The sequence below is a fragment of the Coenobita brevimanus genome, chromosome 99, assembly GCF_032717465.1.
Source record: "Coenobita brevimanus isolate Jiangsu-jjx chromosome 99, ASM3271746v2, whole genome shotgun sequence".
Taxonomy (NCBI): domain Eukaryota; kingdom Metazoa; phylum Arthropoda; class Malacostraca; order Decapoda; family Coenobitidae; genus Coenobita; species Coenobita brevimanus.
Window position 1 is genome coordinate 5,411,754 of NC_137052.1, and position 14,358 is coordinate 5,426,111.

Consider the following 14,358-nt stretch of genomic DNA (forward strand, 5'->3'; position numbering starts at 1 on the left):
TGTGGTACAGTGGTAGAGTGTGCGTTTTGCACGCTGGTGAGCGCTGGTACGCCTCCTGCCAGCAGAGTTGTAAAAACTTTGGGAAGCGTTCACCAAGCCACTTCCTACTTTGGCGGACACAAGGGGTGCCATGGTTGAACCAATGTCACACACTAGTATGCTTGCATCCAGTCGACTTAAGGCTGGTCTATTACACTTGGTTCACAGACTACACACACATCCAAATCCACTACAACATTACAGTTACACTTACAAGCACTTCTCACCCTACAAACAGTCTCTACCAGACAGCCTAAGCCATTTGGTAGAGATACATTGGCTGTATCATCCCTGCTTCAGTAGGAATAGGCCAGTCCTGCGGTGGACCTCAACGGCTGATGATGATGATGATGATATATGTATATATATATATATATATATATATATATATATATATATATATATAATATTATGCTAGGAAGAAGAAACCAAGGGCCACGAGCCCACAATAACTGTTCCCTCCAAGAGAAAAACAAAATACAAGAGAGAGCCATATTCAAGATATATCTATATCTATATCTATCTATCTATCTATATCTGTATCTATCTATCTGTCTATCTATCTATCTGTCTGCAGTATATATATACTGTATACACACACACACACACACACACACACACACACACACACACACACAGTAACAAACACAATACAGGAAAGGGAAGGATGGGTGGACAGTATCTATTTAGATTTCAAGAAAGCTTTTGACACAGTACCACACCAAAGACTTTTATGGAAACTGTACCATCAAGGAGGAATTCGAGGCAAACTGTTTTGTTGGATGCAAGACTTTCTCATAAAAAGAGAAATGAGGACAGTACTAAGAGGAAACTACTCATCATGGAAAGAAGTGACTAGTGGAGTACCACAGGGTTCAGTGCTGGCACCAATCATGTTTTTAGTGTATATAAATGATATAAACAGTAACACTGGAAATGAGTGGTATCTGAATATGTTTGCAGATGATGCAAAAATACAAAGGAGAATTACTAACACAGACTCTTGTAAAGAGCTACAAGAAGAAGTAAATAAACTTCATGAATGAAGTAGTACATGGCAAATGGAATTCAGTGTGGACAAGTGTCATGTAATCAAGTTTGGTAAAAGTGGAAAAAGACCTGATTGGGATTAAAAGTTAGGAAATAAAACCCTATGCACATCAGAAAGAGTGAAAGACCTAGGTGTGGTTATCAATAACAGACTATCTCCGGCTGACCACATCAGCGAGAAGGTACGGAACATGTATACACTGCTTGCAAATATGAGAATAGCATTCACATACATAAATGAAGACATGCTAAGAAGGATAATAACATCATTCATTAGACCAACCCAGGAATATGCATCAGTAGTCTGGAGTCCTCATCTCAAAAAGCATATAGACAAGATTGAAAAAGTTCAAAGGGCCGCTACAAGATGGATACCAAGCTTAAGGGACCAAAGCTACGAAGAAAGACTAAATAAACTGGAATTACCAACACTACAGGAGAGAAGGAAAAGAGGTGACATGATAATGCTATATAAGTGCTTATCAGGAAAGGAGAAAATAGACATAAATGATTACTTAACATATGGAGAAGCATCAGCAAGAGGACACTGCAAAAATCTGCATAAGAAGAGAGGTGATAAAGACGTAAGGAAATTCAGTTTCTCAAACAGAGCAATTGATCAATGGAATGCACTACCAAATGAAATAGTGTGTGCCAAAACAATTCACAAATTTAAAGATATGTACGATAAATATGGTTTAAGACACGGGACAGTACGAGCTTGACTCATTCCTGTAAAGATACAATTAGGTAAGAACAATTAGGTAGGTAAGAACACACACACACACACACACACACACACACACACACACACACACACACACACACACACACACACACACACACACACACACACACACACACACACACACACACACTGGCACTTTCCCCTCTGGATGAGGGTAAAGTGCCTGAAGAATGGAAGAGGGCAAATGTGGTACCAATTTATAAGGGAGGTAACAGGGAGGAACCCCTGAATTATAGACCGGTGTCTCTAACCAGCATGGTCGCAAAATTGTGCGAGAGAATTCTGAAGGTAGATGGGTAAAATATCCGGAAGAGATGAATATTTTGGCTGATAGTCAGTTTGGATTCAGATGTGAAAGGTCATGTGTTTCTAACTTGTTGAGTTTTTACTCAAGAACGATTGACGTGCTTCAGGAGAGAGATGGTTGGGTGGATTGTGTGTATTTAGATTTGGAGAAGGCCTTCGACGAGGCACCCCATAAGAGACTAATGTGGAAACTAGAACGTATAGGAGGACGAAGGGGAACCTCCTGGAATGGATGAGAGACTTTTTGAGAGTCAGACAAATGAGGACAGTAATAAAGGATAGAATGTCTGGTTGGAGGGAAGTAACAAGTGGAGTCCCACAGGGATCAGTGTTGGCACCAGTAATGTTCCTGATTTACATAAATGATATGGTAGATGGAGTGAACATTTATGCAAGTCTGTTTGCTGATGATGCTAAGATCTTGAGGAAGGTAGAGGTTGAGGAGGATTGTAAAATGCTGCAGGAGGATCTGGATAGGATACATGAATGGAGCCAAATATGGAAAATGAAATTCAGTGCAAGAAAATGTAAAATTTTGGAAATGGGAAAAAGTACCAAGAGGCCATCACTGAATTATTTGATGGGTATTGAACCATCCACAAAAGCAAGAGAAGAAAAAGATTTGGGAGTGCTGGTCCAGGACAGTTTGTCACCTAAAAACACATGAACAAGACAGTTAGAGAGACCAATAAACTCCTGATTAATATAAGAGTAGCTTTATTATATGGATGAGGAGATGATGAAGAAATTGATAGTGGCCATGATTCACCCCAGGTTAGAGTATGGGGCAGTAGTGTGGTCCCCACACAAAAAGAAAGATATAAACATGATTGAGAGAATACAAAGAACAGCAACCAAAATGGTCCCCAGGCTGGCAGATCTGTTGTACAGAGAGAGGCTGGAAAAGCTGGATTTGCCTTCCTTAGAGGAAAGGAGAAAGAGAGGCGACATGATTTCAGTGTTCAGGACCATGATGGGAGTAGATAAAATTGACTAAGAAGATCTGTTTTTCTGGGATAAGAGAGTAGCAAGAGGACACAGAATGATATTGAAGAAGCCAAGCTGCTTGAAGGATATCAAGAAATATAGTATTCCTTATAGATGTACAGACATGTGGAATAGCCTATACAAAGAGATCTATCTATCTACCTATTGCCAGACGCCATAATCCCGTACGGGGTGGCCATTTGACTCTGAGTTATTTGTTTTACGAAGAGATCATCCAGTCTAAAAACTTAAACGAGTTTAAAGGTAAAGTTGACTTATTGAGCAACAGAGACGGGACCCCACGAGCATAGCTCATTTCCTGTATATCACAACTAGGTAAATACACACACACACACACACACACACACACAGTATATATATATATATATATATATATATATATATATATATATATATATATATATATCACACACACACACACACACACACACAGGATATATATATATATATATATATATATATATATATATACATACTGTATATATATATATATATATCGTTTCGTTTTCGTTTAGTTTTTAAAGGCTCCAGCATGCTTGCATGTGTCGGCCTTGGTCACCTAATGGCGGCTCTCCACGCTGCATGATCCATTGCAGCCTCCCTGTTCAGTCCCTTAACCCTGAGGTCACACTTAATGACCTCGTCCCATGTCTTTCTCGGTCTACCCCTCATAACCCCACCTCCAATATTAACACTTCTCACCTTCCTCACCCAATTATCATCCCCCATCCTCTCCACATGTCCAAACCATCTCAATCTACCTCTCCTCATCACAACACCAATACACTCCAGTCCCATCCTACCTCTCAACTCTTCCATCGTAAACCTAGCCCCTCCAGGCCTTGGACGCAGGGACGCACTGTACATCCACTTAATCATTGTCATTTCTGTACATCTGAGCCGGCGAATATCTTCCTCCTTCACTGCCCAGGTTTCACTACCATACAGCATTACACTCCTAACACATGTTGCATACAAAGACCCCTTAGCATATAGGGAGAGTCCTCTCAATGTCAGGAGAGGCAAGTGCTCCCTGAACTTCTTCAAACCAATTCTCACCCTAGCCACAGAGCTAGCTCCAGCCCCACCTCCAGCACACAATATGTCTTCCAAATAACAAAACTCTTCCACACACTCAAGAGATTCACCAGCAAGTTCAGTCTTTTCACGTTTGACAATCTCCACCTGCTCACCCCGACACGCCGCACACATAAAATCAGCATTATCTCGCAGTCTACCTCAGATACCACTACATCTCTTATGCATATATATATATACATACAGTATATGTTATGCTAGGTGTTTAAGGGTCGGCTTCCCGTCCCTTGAACACCAATTATGCAGCTGGGTTCCCTTTCTAGACCGGAGCTTAGGAGACTAAGAGAGACACAGCACAAAAACTCGGGGCAACAACCTTTTCACGTATATTGGTAAATTCTAAATGTGGAACAGGTAGACGTCACAAAGCAGGAATCTAGACAATTATATGACATGTACTGAGATCATGGGTATTAGTATCTTGCAGGATACTGTTTGGACAATTGTTTGGGATAAAAGTTAATGGCACAATGAACAGGACTTAAGGTATTGGGCATGGGAACTGGTCACTGTTGCTTTGAGGGAAATCTACACTGTGATTAAAATGGGCAGCTCACCTACAGGTCTTATATCGTGGAAGAATTATATTATTAGAGCTGAGATACACATTCACTGAGGTCACTGTAATCACTGCTCGGCTTCTCTCACTCTGTCACTGTTTCACTGTTGGTCTACACTTCCGTCACTATAGCACTGATAGATCTTGGACTTAATTTCTCTCTGATATCTTAACACACTGCCCAATGTCTATGTCACTGTTTCACTGTCACTCCACTTCCACTGTCACTCACTGTTGGGACTGGATAGGGTGGCGACGTTGGCAGAGATTGGCGGGAGAGCTCACAGCCCGGCTCCTTTTGGGGGATGAGCTCTGCCAGGGGCCTCTGTGTCCTGCGGCCATGGGATCACTCGTAGGGACGTCCTTTCTCATCTGGGGCTGCGTGCGGCGAAGGACCCTGCACTGTCGGGGCTGGAAACTGGGGTACGGCCCTCAGGACTGGGGCCGAAGAGTTTCCTGAAGCGCTCACTCAGGTGCCTGATGGAGGACGGGTGTCGTCTGCGTAGGGGTGGGGAGAGGCCTTGCCCGGGGGTCCTGGGGGCAGCCTCAAGGGCCTGTTGGCTGCGGTATCCTGCTGTTGGGAACACCATCAGGAGTGGGCTGCAGCGTCAGCCTCCATTGGAGTCCATCAGGTAGGGTCCCTGTGGAGCTGGCTGGGCGGAAAATAACCCTGGGGATAGCACAGGGCCTCTCCATAGATCCTCGGGGCTGAGGCCTTCCTCCTGAAGGTTGCCTCACTGGTGGTTGACAGTAGGGTCATATGCGTCCCCGCCGGTCGGCAGGTCTGATGGCAGAATGCCCTCTCGTAGCAGAGACACAGAGGGCAAGGGGCTTTGGTGCTCCTCCTCGGCGTGGCTGCCGGCTGTATCTAGGTTCCCTTGGGCAACGAAACGAGGGCGGCTGCTGGCTGTCGCCTGGGCCTGACTCCCTGATGGGGATGCAGGGGATATGCGGCTACCGGCCGTTGCCGAAGTCCCGTGTGGAGGACAACATGCCGACGAGGAGCAGCTACCAGCCATCTCCTGCCAATGGGCGCGGCTACCAGCTGTCGCCTGTGTCTTGTCCTCTGAGGCAACTACAGGAGGAGAGGGGACGTACCCTTCTCTCCCCAGCGCAGCTACCAGCCATCGCTGGTTCCTGTAGGGGGGCATAGCAGCACCTGACGGGGGAGCGGCTGCTGGCCATCTCCTGCCGTGTGGCCCAGCTACAGGCCATGGCCTTTTAAGGGTGCGGCTACCAGCCGTCACCTGAGCCTGGCTACAGGCTGTAGCTCTTAGGGGGGAGCGGCTACCGGCTGTCTCCTGAAGGGCAGAGCGGCTGCAGTCTGTCTCTGGGAAGCCTTCTGAACGGCTGCCGGCTGTCTCCTGAAGGTCTGAGTGGCTACTGGCCATCTCACAAAGGGCACGGCTGCTGGCCATTGCTAAGATGCTGCTTGGAGCTAAGGAGGTAGCTCCATCCCAATCCTGTCGAGGATCAGCTTACCCGCAAGGTAGTCTCTGTTTCATGCTATGGTGGCGGCGGGCGAGTTCCAGGTCATAGGGGTGTGCAGCCCGGGCAGACTTATGTCCCTGTCACCTGGGGTCGGGGCACGCTCTGTCTGCCCCTTTGTAGGCTCCTCCTAGGGATGTTGTGATGCCCTCGGCGACTATTCCCAGCATTTTAATATATATATGTATATACAGTATATATATATATATATACAACAAGCTCGCCCCCAACGCGTGGGTTGCGTTCCTAACGTGGTGCGTTCGGCGCAAAACCGCGTAAGTTTCAACTACTCCTTATTTTGCTCCCTAGATCTCCTAAATGTGGTCTTTTGCTGTTATCTGCCATTGGTAATCAATATGAAGCACTTTAAGTGGTTAGAAGGTTTATTTAATGTTAAAACTTACTAATACAGTCCTGCACAGCAAAACTTCAACATACAATTACGTAAACACAAGGCAGCATTCTGATGCCAAAACCAATCGGCATCGGAATGTTGCCTTGTGTTTACGTATTTGTATGTCTAAGTTTTGCTGTGCAGTACTGTATTTGTAAGTTATAACATTAAAGAAAGCTTCTAACCACTTAAAGTGCTTCATATTGATTACCAATGGCAGATAACAGCAAAAGACCACGTTTAGGGAGTCTAGGGAGCAAAATGGTTTCTGGACTATTCGCTGTCAAGCCAGTTCGCCGTCACAACAATAACAAGACAACATAGACTTTGATGGATCCCCCTGAAATATAGTTATTAAAGTATTGATTAATTAATAATAAGTATATTTATAAAAGTACTGATTAATTAACATAAGTATATTTATAGAAATCGTTGGAAACGTTGGAAGAGGGGGAGAGAAGTGTAGATGAGATGTGGGAGGATGTGAACAAAGTTTTGCATGAGACTGCTGAATGTACAATTGGAAGGAGACATAGATTCGGGAGAAAGAAATGGATATCAGAGGAAACGTGGGATATGATAAAAAAGAGAGGTGAGGCTAAATTGAGGAGTGAGATGCAATGCGTTGATGAACGAGAGATTGAATTAGCAAGAGCTGCGTACTGGAGTTTGAATTCAGAAGTAAGAAGGTTAGCTAGGAGAGATAAAAGAAGATGTGTGGATGAAAAGGTTGCAGAGACTGAAATTTTAATAAACAAAAATGATGGACAGAGTCAAAGAACAGCATATGAATCGATTAGAGAACTGAGTGGTAATGCAGGTAAACGCAAGGAAATACCAGTTAGAGACAGGGAAGGAAATTTATTGACCAAAGATGGAGATATTAAAAATAGATGGAAAGAGCATTTTGAGACAGTTCTTAATAGACCAATACCACCAGAAGAGGATATACCGTCTGCTCAGGAAGATTTAAATATAGAAGCAGGAGAGTTGAGGCTTGCAGATGTGGAGAAAGCAGTAAAACAGTTAAAGAATAATAAGGCACCAGGGGAGGATGGTTTATTTCCGGAAATGTTTAAAGTGGAGGGGGATAGATTAATAATGATCTTGACCAAGCTATTCAATAAGATATGGGTGACGGGGTTACTACCATCAGTTTGGAAGAATGGTGTAATTGTTAAAGTTCCGAAGAAGGGAGACCTGAGTGAATGTGGTAATTGGAGGGGAATCTCTTTGTCACCGATAGCTTTGAAAGTTTTCAGTAGAGTGTTGTTAAATAGGTTGGAGCCTGTGGTTGGGGGTATTCTGAGGGATGAACAGGCTGGTTTTAGAAAGGGACGTGGTTGCAATGATCAGATCTTTATAGTTAGGCATTTGATGCAGCAAGTTAATGAAATGAGAGTACCGTTAAGTCTTTGTTTTGTTGATTTTGAAAAGGCTTTTGATAGTGTTTCGAGAGAGACTATGGGGAAGATCATGAGACATTATGGAATACCAGAGGAGTTTGTGAGGGTCATTATGAACATGCATGAGGACACATTTTGTAAAGTGATGGTTGATGGTTGTCTGAGTGATTCATTTGAAGTCAAGTCCGGAGTAATTCAAGGTGGTGTTCTATCACCTTTACTATTTATATTGGTCATTGATTACATTATGAAACGCGTTGGAACAGAAACCGGTGCAGGTGTACTTTGGGGAGAGAACAGGAAACTTTTGGATTTAGATTATGCAGATGATATAGTTTTGATTTGTGATGGGCCAGAAGAGATGCAGAGAGTGTTGGACTGTTTGGTGAGTGAAGGTCGCAAGGTGGGTTTGGTTATTAATTGTGGAAAAACTGAAATAATCAATATGAATATGGAAAATGCGCAGGAATGTGTAATTGGAGGTATGGTTGTAAAGCAAGTTGATAGGTTTAAATATTTAGGTACTTATTTAGCCAAGGATGGTTCTTTGAACTTTGAATTCGAGGAAAGGTTAAAGAAGGCTAATCAGGCAATGGGAATGCTTAAAAATATTTGGAATAATAACAGTTTTTCTGTGCATACAAAAATCAAACTTTATAAGGTAATGGTTAGGAGTATCTTAATTTATGGACACGAGTCTTGGTACAGCACAGTGACTATGGAAAATAAATTCTTGGTGTTTGAAAACAAAGCACTTAGAAGAATATTAGGAGTTAAGTGGTGGGAAAGGATACCAAATAGTAGAATTAGAGAAATAACGGGATTGCAGCCGGTCAATGAATATGTTAGGTTTTCACGATGGAAGTGGCTAGGACATGTGTATAGGAGACAGGGAATAGTACGAGGTACACCAGGGTGGGTGGCACTTGGTAGGAGAGGTAGAGGAAGGCCAAAAGAGACGTGGGTGAGGACAATGAGACGGGAAGTTGGAGATGAGTGTTGGGGAGATCTTGAGGAGTTAGCACAAGATAGGATGTGGTGGTGTGAGTTCATCGAGGCCCTATGCATCCCCGAGGGTGCCACAGGAAATGATTGATTGATTGATTGATATTTATAGAATGACGGGGAATCATCCAGGGTGTGAGTTGTCCTGACAGGGAATTGTCATGTTGGCGAATTGTCTTGGAACCCACCGATCGTGTGTAATCTATAAATCAGGTTAACTGATTACAAGGCTTTATTTAATGCTTTAACTTTCTTTAAGTGCTTTAACTTACAAGTACATACCAGAATAGTAAATATTTAACTTACCAATCCAGTACTGTGGAAATGCAGTACACCAAATATTTAACAAACAAATAAAAAAGGTAATATTCTGACACCTATCAGAAAACTGGTCATGAGACTTTATTTCTTGCTTGAACGTTATTTAATAATACTTTAAGTTGCACATAAACTTACCAGAACAGTACTGTAAATATTTAACTTACAAATACAACACTGAGGAAAAGCAGTACAGTGAATCACATCACGTGATCAAAACAAACCGTGCGTGCTGAGCTGATGTTCGAGGATTTGGCCTTTCAAAGGCCTCTCTTGTGTAAATTTATAGTTTTCATAATGGTTCTTTAATCTTACGTTGTCTTATACGTATCCCAGCACTAACCGTGTATAATTGAGAGCGCGTTCGGCAAGAACGTGTTCGGGGCGAGTTTACTGTACATAATATACACACTCAGTACTTGAGTAACACGCAGTTGAGTAACACATTTTTGTTCTAATGCGCTCAATATAATGAGACAGGTCATATCAACATGCGAAAAAAAACTCTAGCTAACACGGGAAGTCAGCTGGCCTAGCGATGAAATTTGAAAGTTGCTCATGGTGACGCCACCCTCCAGACTCTGGGTACCTCACGTGGGCACACTGAAGGCCTTATGGTTAGACAAAAATTTATGGGTTTCAAAATTTCAAGGGAATAAATGGAACGAAAATGTATGCTAATCAGGAAAAAAAAAAAAACTTTCATCCATGTGTTCTCGTAAGTTAGGGTTCAGTTTCACATTCCTCGTTCAATTTCATGCTTCCCAACAACTGAGCTCTGTAATATGGAGAGGCTTTGTCATGGCTAACACAGCATAACTGATGTAGCCACTGCCAGGGCGGCGCTGGTGTAGCAGCAGCCATGTTACACCTCGCCTGATGCCCACAGTTTTTGAACTGAGGTGTTCGTTGGGTTTTTGAGAGCAGCTGATGATTCCGTAATATATAGTGCCATGGTCAGCTGTGCAGCTTCTGGATGCAAAAATGGATACAAGAATTCATCAGAGAGAGATGGCATTACATTTCACAAATAAGAAATGTATCTTGTTGCTAATTCTATAAGATTATTGCCCCCAGGGTAGGGCGGGAAGAATCTTCCACAGTATCCCTGCATGAATGAGGCCACTAAAACAGGCCCATTTATCTCCAGTCTTTCTCTCCATGTCCTCCTCTCTTCTGTTCACACTCTCTTGTAGATATTTCCATGTTTCTTCCGGCCTTTATCAATCTAGACATTCAGTTTCATGCCATGGATAGTGCCATGGATAGTGCACTGCAGCAACCTAGGGTGTTTTATACTCATTGACTAAATGTACCTAATATAATTCGTTGAACTAGGCAGAAAAAAAATCATAATCCATATATGTTTTTGTATTATAAGCAAAAAGTGGATGGAGGGTGAAAGACTGACGAAGAGAGTGTATGTGAGTGAGGTGGAGGAGGGAAGAGGGAGGGGGAGGCTGAGGATGAGATGGAGGGATGGGGTGGAGAGGTATATGAGAGAGGGGGGTGTGAGCTGGGAGCAGGGCAGTGAAATGGCGGGGGACAGGGTGACTTGGAGGCGATTTGTTTGTGGCCACCCCAAACGGGATTGAGGCGTCTGGCAATAGATAGATAGATAGATAGTCTCTTTATTAATAATCACTGCTTAGTGGAAATGAGGTATTTGAATTTGAATTTAAGTATCGATGTTTCAATATGGCCACCAAAATCACACTCCCGCGGCGGAGATAGCCTCTCCATATTATAGAGCTCAGTGTTCCTGTTAGGCAGTGTATGCTGTGCCCCGACTTTTCGAGTGCAGACACGGTGCAACCTTGGGTTCTTTGTCCCCGACCGGGTCAGTACTAGCAAGGAATGAAAAACACAAACACCACTGGTTAAGGGCACACACATATATTATCAAAAGACAAACACACACCATTCTATGAGCAAAACTAAGGAACTTACAATGACTTAGAAATACATATACAACAATCACTTTCCACCTAGTTCAGCAAGTCTGGCTTATACATGGGATTTCACCTTCCTGAATTAAGAATATATGCACACAGTGTCACAGGCAATATTACCACAATATGTCAGGTATGTCATATTCCCATATTCAGACAGTACGGTATAGCACAGTATATCTGTTCCTTCAGGCGTGTGACATATATGACGGCATATATTCAAGTCCATAAGCCTAGGGATTTGCATGACATGGACGAGGCCCTAGCTAATACAATATTTATGTTTCACATAGATGAGGCCCTAATTAACCTTAGACTATGTACGTGTCACATGGGACGAGAGTATATGATGGCTCACGCTTGATGAGGGGGAAGGGGGGGAGGGGGATTAGTGAGTCTAGGGTGGGTTTATTCGTGTGGGGGACAGGGGCTGGGGGCCTGGGGAAGGGAGAGGGAAAATGCACTGGGGGAAGGATCATACTGATGTACAGTATACTGCCTGGTGGGGGGGGGGGCGACACTACGGGGAGGATTGTCACTATTGGGGAACTGACCCTGGGGAAGGGATGTCGAACACTCTGCATACGAGATCACAAGTAGAGTTCACTATGACCCACTGAGGGGAGGTAATACCGTGGTGGCCGGGAGGGGGGAGGTATATGGGGGGGGGTGAAGCACTGGAAAGGGTTATACAACACTGAGGAGACACACCGCAAGTATGGGGAGGGGTCACAAGGGTTAGTTCACTGGGGGAGGGGTCCAGTAGCACTAGAGAAGCATATAGTCACAGTGTCTGGTACTCACAATTCGTGTGGAGGGGAGGACACGACCCACGGGGTAGAGGGGCCTACACCGGGAGCTCTAGATGGCGGCCAGGTGTGGGGGGCAGGCCGTCTGACGAGTAATGTAGGGGATGGTGGTCCGTGTAGCTGCCACTAGTTCGGGAGGAGTGAGCGGGTGGTGTTATGTGGCTCCCTAGCCCTGACGACCCGGCTGGAGGCAGGGATCTCTGGGCTAGGGCCGAAGAGGGCCAGGAAGCGTGCTGCTCGGCGCCGGCCTTTAGTTGTCGTCGGGGTCCTGGGAGAGGACCTGGGGAGGCCTGGGCCTAGGGTTGGCGGGGAGGAGGGCAATGTCCCTACTGGGTTGTCGTCTCGTTTGGCAGGGGCAGCCGTCAGGGAGGAACTGTGGCCACCTGCACTGGTGGAGGGCTGACCACCACAGCGAGCATCTGGGGAGGCCCGTTGACTCTGGGAACTGCAGTCTTGGCTGGAGGCGTAGGCCGTCAGGACTGGACTGCGGCCTCTCATCCTGGCAGAGCCTGACAGCACCTGGGGAAGGCGAGGCTGCAAAGACCGGACACCTGGCCTCGGGAACGTCTCGCCCAGTCTGGTCTTGGGAGAGGAGCCTGTAGGGGAGCAAATCCCACCTTCTTGGGTAGAGAGGTGGGGAGAGGGGCACCTTGCTCTGCCGCAGAGGCTGTGGGTGGTGCTAACGGCGTTCCCCTCCATAGGAGCTGGGGACTAGCGGAGGGAGGGCGACTGAGGGCCGAGCCTCCTGCTTGGCGGGCCTGTAGGGCCCAGCTGAAACTCTGGTCCGGGGTATGCGGGGGAGGTCCAGGGGACTTTCCCTCCGTCAGGCAGCCCCGTTGGGCACTGCCTGGGCTCCTAGGGAAGGCAGGAGAGGGGGAGGAGTCAGAGGAGACTCTCCAGGACACCATTGACCCGGGCGGCTGAGAGATAGTGCCTGTTTGGCTTTCCCAGACACAGCCACGGATCCGGCAGAGCCTGCGCTCCTGCCCCTGCGACAGTGGGAGGGAGAGATCGGACGAACTCTTTCAGCCTTGGTCACAGCTCCGACAGAGCGTGCCCTCTTTCTGTAGGGGTCGGGATTCCTTTCCCGGTGCTGATGGAAGAGGTCAGATGAACTCTCGGCTTTTGCCACAGCTCCGACGGAGTGTGCCTTCCTTCCGGCAGGGAAGTTTTTGTCTCAGGGATGGGGGGAAGAAGAGGTCGGACAAACTCTCTCGGCTTTTGCCACAGCTCCGACGGAGCGTGCCTTCCTGCCATAGGGGAATAGCAACCCTTGAGGCTCCTCCTGAGTCCTCTGTTAAATAGGAGGCCGATCCAGGGGACTCGGCGTCCGAGAGTGTGCGACTTTGCCACTGCAAGTCCCACCCCGATTCTGGTAAGCATTTCCACTGCTGAACAGTAGTGTACTTTTCCTGTACACTGCCAGGTGGTCTGGCTGTGGGGAAGAGGGGCGTGGGTCACAGGAGAGATATGTTGCGTTAGCCTGGACGGTGAGCCAGGTAAGCCAGCCTCTCTGTTGTCCCCTTGTGGCGTGGGTTTCACCCACTCATACTCTCCTCCTGGGGTGGTGGTGTCGGGTTTACCCCGCCGCGCGGGTATTTCAGTTCCCAACACATTTTGGACCAACTGGGTATATGGTTATCAGTCCTTTCTCACGCCTCACCTAGTTCTTCCCCACACTCATAATGGATTTTGCAGTTTTAAGGGACAAATTGGAACAAAGATGTTTTCTAATTAGAAAAAAAAAAAAAAAATCGCTTTCAGCCATGTGTTCTCGTAAGTTGGCACTTAGTTCCACGTTCTTCATTTGGTTTCATACCTCCCAACACATTTCCAACTGACTGAGCATACAGTTAGCAGTCCTTTCTTGTGTCTCACATAGTTCTACCCCACACTCATAATGGGTTTCGCAGTTTAAGGGGACGAAATGGAATGAAAATGTTTACTAATTAGAAAAAAAAAAAAATCCACGTGTTCTCGTAAATTAGTGTTCAGTTCCACATTTTTCGTTCAGTTTCGTGCTTACAACACATTTTGGACTGACTGAGCATACGGTTATCAAGTCCATTCTCGCATCTCACTGATTGTACCCACAGTCATACAGGTTTCGCAGTTTTAAGGGACGAACCTGAACAAAAATGCTTGCTATTCAGAAACAGATTCCCATCCGTGTGTTCT

General features: G+C 45.5%; 1 protein-coding gene across 1 annotated transcript in view; it reads left to right on the top strand.

Moving 5' to 3' along the window:
* LOC145414371 (muscle calcium channel subunit alpha-1-like) overlaps positions 1–14,358 on the top strand; it is a 1,622,725-nt gene that overhangs the window by 1,486,554 nt on the left and 121,813 nt on the right. The window lies entirely within an intron of this gene.